The following is a 9,864-nucleotide window of genomic DNA, read 5'->3' on the forward strand; positions in this document are numbered from 1 at the left end:
AGTTCTAGTTCAGTTCTAGTTCAGTTCTAGTTCAGTTCTAGTTCAGTTCTAGTTCAGTTCTTGTTCAGTTCTTGCTCAGTTCTAGTTCAGTTCTAGTTCAGTTCTAGTACAGTTCTACTGCAGCTCTTGTTCAGTTATAGTTCAGATCAAATTTATTTCTTAAACTAACCTGTTGCTCAAACAACAGTCGTACACGACTTCATAATTTTGTATTCATTTAAATTCACTCGACCTATAAAACGATTTTATATGTAGGCTCGAGTTATGGAAACAAAAAGAAGAACGAAGAAAACAGAAACTTTAAATGCGTATCTTTTCATTTTATTAAAGATTTGACTTCAAGCATTATTTGGGTTAACTAAAGCCAGAAAGAAGAACATGCCTTCATCATTGTACTATTGGCTCTTAAACATTTCTACTTACGCATTTTCCCTCACAACCGATTTTAGCTATGCGTATGTTTTACTTTTTGTTTTTTTCTTTCATTTCTGCTAACGTATACTTTTTACGATATCGTACTTTGAAATGCGTATTTTCGAATGTACATTCGAACACACATACATACATAAATCGTACTCATAGTACGTTGTGTATTTTAGTGATACGCTATAAAAGCAGAGTAATTTTTATGAACGTGCTTTTCAAATTTATGTCGAATTGCTAATCAAATTCAAGATAATGAAGTGTATGTAACTAAACAATAACAACGATTCCTAACAATCGAGATATTTCGAAAAGAGAAGTGCCAAACGTGAGCGAAAAAAAAACTTTTAATTTTATGTTCAAATATTTTAAAATATAAGTTAATATTGAAAGTTTATTTCCTAAGGCCTAAGATTTTAATTTTTCTTGTTGACTTTCAAAGTAATAATATTAACGTTTGTAGATTTTAGTAACATCTTCAGTATTAATTTAAGTTGAATTATTGTAAAATACTTATTCTAATTTTTTTTCCAAAATTGTTTAGAAAAAAGGACCTACATATTTTTGATTAAGTCCTAGGTAAGTAACTTCAGATATAGAGTTATGAAGACAACTATACAAAATATGACCAGTGAATTCAGAAGACATTACCATACGGAAACAATTTATCTGCCATTGTCACAATTTTCATCAAAATTATATACAATTATCTTTGGACCAATGTTTTACCAGATTTTACATCTCTCAGGAACACTCATTGGAAAATTGAAAGGAAAAACTCCTAGAAACTAGGCTGACTTCGAAATGTCAGTTGTTTTGTGACAAACAATGAAGAGTGTTCCATACAGAGATACAAGCTGAAACGGCTCAAATCGGCGGCGACTGGCCGCCGGTAATATTTTTCAAGCCGCGCCGTCTTCTTTCGGCTCAAAAGCTAAGCCGGCTTAAACGTAGCCGCTGTTAAAGACTGGAATCACACATGTATTTCGGAAAATAAATTCACCAATTTGAACGGAGTTGCCACTATTTTATTAAATTATTATTGCAAATTGAAAAGTGTTGCCACACAATATTTTGGTATTATTAAAATTGTGAAAACTACTAAGAATGTTCATTTTTCTGTAGAAAAAAACTTATATAGAGACAGGTTTCTATATAACAGACTATTATACAATCTTATAAACGCTTGTAAGGTCAATTTCTGAAGAAAAGTTTAAATTGAGCCGACAATTTAGCCGCCATCGATATTTTCTATAATGCGCCGCCACCGCCGATCATTTTGCATCGGCTTGTATCTCTGGTTCCATAACGCCGCAGTTCAAAACATTGACAATACATACTGTTTCGTCAATAAGTATTACAAACGCAGCGAAATGGTAATCAGGACTGAACATGTTCAATTTGATTTAATTTATGAGGTCTTTGTGTAACTCCTAGTAAAACGCAACTTATGCTATTCTCTAGCAAAAATTCAAGATTCCCTTATTTCTTCTTCCTTGCCTATACAGCGAGGTATTAAAACTCTCTGACAGCGCTAAATATCTGGGCGTTATCTTGGATAGAAAGCCATCTTGAAATAGATCAGTTTTGCGGTATACAACTACTTGCAATAAAGAGATAGATCACAGAAATCTGCCTCTGCACGAAAAAATGGTCGCGTTAATACACGTGTTCAGTATTCAGAGAGCTGTGGTCACAAATGCGTCCACACAGGTCTAAATATCTACTTGGCCTCCAAAAGACCGCAGCTGATCTAAATTTGGTAACAATGCTAGACGCATTGGTTTCCCGTTCAACGATTACTGTAGGAGTTGTCAAAACGAGGATGAAGAAGAGACTATTACTCATCTTCTCTGCAATTGCCCTACTTTGGCGGCGATCAGTTTTCGGCCTAATTTGGTGATCTATCGGAATTGGCAAACACTCAATTAGAACATCTTCTAGAGTTCATAAATTAGTGAATTTCATCCACGGCAGCAAGCCTGGTTTTTCCTCATTTCTCAACAAACTTACTCCCATCCTCTCTTTCTTTTGCTACTTTCTCTGTTCTTTACTCTTTCCCTATCTCTTTTTATGAATTCGGAAGAAAAAACCCTTAATATTTTAAGCAAATAGTAATTATCTGATTTCTTTTCTGAATATTATTATTGTTTTAAAAATTGAATACGTTTTTGACTGAAAAGTTGGCAATACTAACGAAGTTAATTGATCCTAGAGATCCAAAACTGAAAAACACAATCAGCAAGTTAAGTCTAGTTTTACTGAGTAGTAAGAAATCCGCCCTTAATATGTGTAGATTGTAGTACTGACTATAGAGTAGACTTTAGAGTATCTTGACGAAAAAGTAGACTATATAGTATCGACTATAGGATAATCTCGACTATAAACTGTATTATAGTCTTGACTGTAGATTATACTATAGATTCGACTATATAGTAGATTATAGACTATGAACGTTTAAAAAACATTAAACAACATTTTAGAATTTAATTGTTAAGACATCTAATGCCTTAACAACGCAATTGTATGATAGCAACTATATAGAAGATTTAGAATATTCAAGTTCTCTGTGTTTTTTATTTAATATTTTTTAGAATATCGCGTAGTAAATACAATATTTATCTAAAACAAAAACTTTAAGATTATTTCTCAACCATATGTATGGGATTGTTTAGAGAGAGATGCATGTGGCAATAGCAATTGTACACACTTATATTAGGCCCATCCCTGAAATAATAGCAATTGGTAAATGAACTTATAGTAATTTTACTACGTAATATCTATATTTATCAATAACATGTGGATAATGGGGACATATTATTTAGTTTTCGAAGGATCAGACTATTATCCGTACATAGTGTTCCAAACATGCATACATAAAATAAAAAAAAAACAAATGTACAAACAACATTTATAGTAGATTTACCATTAAATGGAAGACGAAGAAGAAAAAAAAAAGCTCACAACAACAACAACAACAACAACAGCGAGAACCAGCAGCAACAACAAATGAAATGTTGATGTGCGCCAATAACCTAGTTTTACAAAATTTGTTTGTATGTTTTTTATTTTGTACTCTACAGCACTTTAGTGGGGAGTTTGTGCTGACGTTTGTAATACACAAACTTATTGGTACTACAAACCTTTGTCTGCCCCCTCAAACCTGCTTGACTATAGAGTAAAGTCTATAGTCGAGACCATAGAGTAAACTGTTTTCTGTACAGTCCAGAGTAAACTATAGTCCCGACAATATAAGACTATGGTCTCTATTATAGAGTTAACTATAGTCTAGACTATAGAGTAAACATAAGGCCAGACTATAGAGTAAACTATAGTCCAGACCATAAAGTAAATTATAGTCCAGACCATAGAGTTAACTATAGTCCAGACTATGGAGTAAACTATATTCCAGACTATGGAGTAAAATATAGTCCAGACTATAGAATAAACTTAAGGCCAGACTATAGAGTAAACTATAGTCCAGACTATGGAGTAAATTATAGTCCAGACTATAGAGTAAACTATAGTCCTGACTATGGAGTAAATTATAGTCCAGACTATAGAGTAAACTATATTCCAGACTATAGAGTAAACTATAGCCCAGACTATAAAATAAACTATAGTTCAAACTATAGAGTAAACTATTGTCCAGACTATAGAGTAAACTATAGTCCAGACTAGAAAGTAAACAGTAGTCCAAACTATAGAGTAAACTATGGCCCAGACTATAAAATAAACTAAAGTCCAGACTATATAGTAAACTATTGTCCACACTATAGAGTAAACTATAGACCAGACTAGAAACTAAACTATAGTCAAGACTATAGAGTAAACCATAGTCCAGACTATAGAGAAACTGTAGTTTAGACTATAGAATAAACTATAATACAGACTATAGAGTAAACTATAGTCCAGACTATAGAGTAAACTATAGCCCAGACTACAGAGTAGATTACAGAATAGAATATAGTCTCGACAATAGAAGACTATGGTCTCGACTATAAAGTAAATTATGGTCTCGATTGTAGTGTTAACTATAGTCCAGAATATAGAGTAAACTATAGTCCAGACTATAGAGTAAACTATAGTTCAGACTATAGAGTAAACTATAGTCCAGACTATACAGTAGATTACAGAATAGAAGATAGTCTGGACAATAGAAGACTATGGTCTCGACTATAAAGTAAACTATAGTCTCGTTTATAGTGTAAACTACAGTCCTGAATATAGAGTAAACTAAAGTCCAGACTATAAAGTAAACTATAGTCCAGACTATAGAGTAAACTATAGTCCAGACTATAGAGTAAACTATAGTTCAGACTATAGAGTAAACTGTATTCCAGACTATAGAGTAAACTATAGTCCAGACTATAGAGTAAACTATAGTCCAGACTATAGAGTAAACTATAGTCCAGACTATAGAGTAAATTATAGTCCAGACTATAGAGTAAATTATAGTCCAGACTATAGAGTAAACTGTGGTCCAGACTATAGAGTAAACTATAGTCCAGACTATAGAGTAAACTATAGTCCAGACTATAGAGTAAACTATAGTCCAGACTATAGAGTAAACTATAGTCCAGACTATAGAGTAAACTATAGTCCAGACTATAGAGTAAACTATAGTCCAGACTATAGAGTAAACTATAGTCCAGACTATAGAGTAAACTATAGTATAGACTATAGAGTAAACTATAGTCCAGACTATAAAGTTGGCTATAGTCTCGACTATAGGGTAAACTATAGTCTCGACTATAAAGTTGGCTATAGTCTCGACTTTAGAGTCAACTCTAGTCTCGACTATAAAGTAGGTTGTAATCTTTACTATAGAAAAAATATAGTCTCGACAAATGAGTAATCAATAATGTTATAGTCTCGACAAATGACTAAACTATAGTCTCGACTATAGAGTAAAGTCTACTCCGAAGACTACATTGTCGACAAATAAGTAAACTATAGTGTCGATTATAAAATATATTATAGTTTCGAGTAAACTACCGTATTGACTATAGAGGGGAATATAGTCACCACTATATACTATATAGTATTGACTACAGAATATACTATAGTCTTGACTATATAGTCATAACTATATATGTAATAGGATCATTTCTTAAAATGACATTATATCGTTTATAGCTTAAAATATAGTAGGAATTGACCCACACTCTAAACTTTCTTACTTGTTTTTATGTGATGTTATGAAGCTTTAAATATGGTGGTCACATGCAATAGTTGACTAAATAAACCAAACAACCAACCCAACTGGCTGAGTGACTGACAGAATGACTAAAACAAATTGTATGTAAGTATGTATTTGTGTTACAAAAAAAAAACTATTTACGTGAGTATGTTCACAAGAGAAAAAGCAGAGAAAACTACAAAAAAGTTACATACACTCTTACAAACATAATTACTGGAAAGAAATATATAAACGGGAAAAACATTTCTTAACAACACTAAAACTGAAAAAAAAAAAAATAGACAAAAAGTTTGAATCTATGATGTAAATATGTAGTTGCAGCCAACCAATGTTGTGGTTGATGACAATGTAGACGATTTGAATTATTTGTTCATATCAAAATTAGAATTTAGAATTCAGTGGGCTTGACTATAACCTATATAGAAGACAGCAGGCTCGACTATAAACTACTATATATTATACACTGGTCTCTACTATAAAGTCTCAACTGTATAATATTCTATAGCAAAATTTAGAAAATAGTATATTGAATAGTATTGTCTCAAACTTATATGAATTAGATTACAAACTGAACGGGGCCTCTATGTTTCTATATTTAAGATGCGTTCTATTATATTGCTACTTTTGTATGGAAATATGTATATAAAAGCAACAACTACAACAACAATTAACATTAGAAAAGTTAACTTCTGTTTATTTTTTTGTTTTTAAGATTGATATTAGAAAAAAGAAGACAAAAACAAGATACAATATGATAAAAACAAGTTTTTTCCTCTTTTCTTGACCGTAATTCGCTTTATTGTTTTCATTTGTCTCTAACAGCCAGTTCTCTTGGTATTACTCTGTTTGTGATGTTTTTAATTAGTTTTTTTTTATTGTTGTTTTTGCTGTTTTTTTGTCTTACATTTGTTTTCTATTGATTCTAACAATAATTTGTTTAATATGTTTGTGTGAGAGTGCAAATAAGTGTAGCTGTGTAGGTATATGTGTGGGGATCTGTGGTAAATAAACGAGATTTTTGTGTTTTTATTTCTTTCTTTCCTAAACTTTATTTTGTTGTTTTCTGTTTTTGTAATATTTTTCCCAGTTAAAGTTTAATTGTATTTCTCTGTAAGTTGTTTAGGAATTTTCCACATGCCAAAACAAACACATTGGAGGGAAAACAAAAACAATAAACAGCTGCATTCGTGATAAAAAAATACAAATCGAAAAACGTAAAAGAAAATATTCAAAATAAAGGCGACACAACAACAAATGTAATGGATGGTAGATAGATAGATAGATAGATAAATAGATAGATAGATAGATAGATAGATAGATAGATAGATAGATAGATAGATAGATAGATAGATAGATAGATAGATAGATAGATAGATAGATAGATAGATAGATAGATAGATAGATAGATAGATAGATAGATAGATAGATAGATAGATAGATAGATAGATAGATAGATAGATAGATAGATAGATAGATAGATAGATAGATAGATAGATAGATAGATAGATAGCTAGATAGAAAGAAAAATACAATATTTTGTGGTTTGTCGCTTTAATTCTAATAAATCCCTTTGCCGCTGTTGCCTTTTTCCATATGCACGACATGCATTTGTTTAACAACCAGTCAACAACAGCAACAACTATAAACTTTTTGTATTTACAATTTGATAGCTTTTAACTCGTTTTTTTTTCAATAGTTTACTCACAAGTTTTTTTTTTGTGTACTTTTGTTATTTATTTAAAATCCATACAAACTTACAAACAAAACAGCAAACAAATGCACTCACTCGCTCACAACAAGCTTGCATGTGAAACGTGTATTCCTTACCCAACTGACCAAACGGTAGGAATTAACAAAATTGTAAAAAAATTAAAAATTATATAAAACTTAGAAAATTTTTACATTACTGGAGAATAAATAAATTTTGTTTAAAATGTTACAAAGTGTGTTATCAATGCCTTGGACACTTGGGTTCTTTGCAAAATGTTCAAATAATTTCAAATGTAAGTTCGAATGTAAAGAGGTGATTTTTGTACCATTCGTTTGTATTGCGTATGTACGTACATTGGTTTGTCGCTCTGTATATGTACATGTACTTCAATTCAAATGCAAAGTGCATTTGAAAAATATTAGTAAAATGTAGTTTTATTTTTTCTATTTTCAACATTTTTTTTCTACGTTTTTATTTTTTCCCCATTTTGTAGCTTTTAATGTAAGTTTTATGTACTAAATACAACAAATATGACTACATACCAAATTATAATAAGTAGTCCGACTTTTTGACAGCTTTGCTACATACCTTCATATATAGTTTTTTTTTTCTTCTCTTACATACATATGTACATACATATATATATTTTTTTTATAAAAGGAAATCACATGATTTCATAATTTTATTTTATGGGAATAAAAATTTAAACTTTATTGTTTTCTTCTCTAATTTTCGTTGCTATCAAGTATTTATGCTCATTCGAGCTTGATATTATTTTGATTTTATATTTAGATTCAATGATTCTATGAAGCAAAGTAAACTCGTTAAGGTTTTGAACTTAATTTTTTTTAATAATTTTCACATGTAATAGGGAAAGAAATTTAGGAAATTTTCCTTGAAAACATGAAATTTTCACAATTTTGTTGTAAGCCAGAGAGGGGACACTTGAAAAAACAAACTTAAGCTTTTTGCTGTCTCTTCGTTATTTTTGGGTTAACGATTGACATCCTTCTAGGACAAGCTCATGTAAAAATAGCTAGTCATCTGTACAATCGGTGGTAAGGAGTAACCATAAATGGTCGGTAAAATAGGTAGATCGAAACTGTCCGATCAAAATTGTTTAAATTAAAAATCTATCTGTCTATCTATCTATCTATCTATCTATCTATCTATCTATCTATCTATCTATCTATCTATCTATCTATCTATCTATCTATCTATCTATCTATCTATCTATCTATCTATCTATCTATCTATCTATCTATCTATCTATTTATCTATCTATCTATCTATCTATCTATCTATCTATCTATCTATCTATCTATCTATCTATTTATCTATCTATCTATCTATCTATCTATCTATTTATCTATCTATCTATGTATTTATCTATCTGTCTAGTTATTCATCTTTCAATCTATTCAGAAATTTATGCAGGTCCTCTTGATAGGTATTTTCACAAAATGAAAATAAGATAAAATTAAAACAAAATCACAGATAAAACTATATTTAAGAAAACAGATTACTAGGGAACAATGTTATAAGCTCATTTAAATAAATATTTAAATAAACAGATAATTTGTTACACATTTTAATGAGAAGTTTCAGTAGACAATTTGGCGAAGTAGACTAAAGAAATTGTTAATGAGATGTACTTTTTTAGAAAATAATTTTACTAGGTATTTGTGTGTGTGTTATTAAATAATGTTCTTCTTCTGGTTTATTATTATTTAGCAAAGTATTTTTTTTTGAAATTAATGAAATGAAAAATTCGAATTTTTACTGTTAAAAGTATTTTTGTAGTCATTATTTGTTTCTATTTACTTACATGTTCAGAAATAAACACAAAACGAATGAAGAAAAACAACTTGACGAAAATATATTAGAAAGAAATGATTAAAACGAAATAATAAAAGCTTTTTTTTTATTTTATTTGTAATATGTATTTTATCACACTTTAATTAAGTAAAAAAAGAAGAAGAAGAAAACAGCAGTTGTTTTGCAAATGGAAATGAAATTTTATGAAAACTCAATAGTACTGAAGAATTACTCACTTAAAGAAAACTAACAGTACAAGTAGTAGAGTAATTTTTTAGGAAAAAACAGGAGGAAGGGAGAGCAAGATAATATATAAAGTAAACTTTAAGTTGGTAGCTATAGCAGCTACACTTAAAAAGGGGTATAAAACTATAAAAAAAGGGGAAAAAGCTTTTTGCTCTCATGCTCTTTTTCTCGTGCTCTCATTGTTTTTTTTTCATTTAATATATAGAGGTGGTATTTAGGTATGTAGTTAAGTAGTTAAGTATATATACTGAAAGTTAAAATATGGGTTATTGGTATATAGATATGTATGTATATAGGGAGGTATATAAAAAGTTTTTTTTTTGTGTGTGTTTAGTTGTTGTTGCTGGCAGAGGACAACACAGCAATTGTGTGTGTTTCCATTTTGGAAACAAAACCAGCAGTTTTACACGCGTTTTTCTATTCTACAAATCATTCGTTAAACATTCGTGGTCGCGTACGGTTC

At 30.2% G+C, this 9,864-nt stretch overlaps 1 protein-coding gene across 1 annotated transcript in view; it reads right to left on the reverse strand.

The window, feature by feature from the left end:
* LOC111686548 overlaps positions 1-9,305 on the reverse strand; it is a 34,108-nt gene extending 24,803 nt beyond the window's left edge. Inside the window, exon 1 of the mRNA XM_023448914.2 lies at positions 9,166-9,305. The gene's annotated coding sequence lies outside the window, so the exon portion shown is untranslated. The remainder of the gene's footprint in view (positions 1-9,165) is intronic.
* Positions 9,306-9,864: the final 559 nt, after the last annotated feature.

The sequence above is a fragment of the Lucilia cuprina genome, chromosome 6 (genome assembly GCF_022045245.1).
Source record: "Lucilia cuprina isolate Lc7/37 chromosome 6, ASM2204524v1, whole genome shotgun sequence".
NCBI lineage: Eukaryota > Metazoa > Arthropoda > Insecta > Diptera > Calliphoridae > Lucilia > Lucilia cuprina.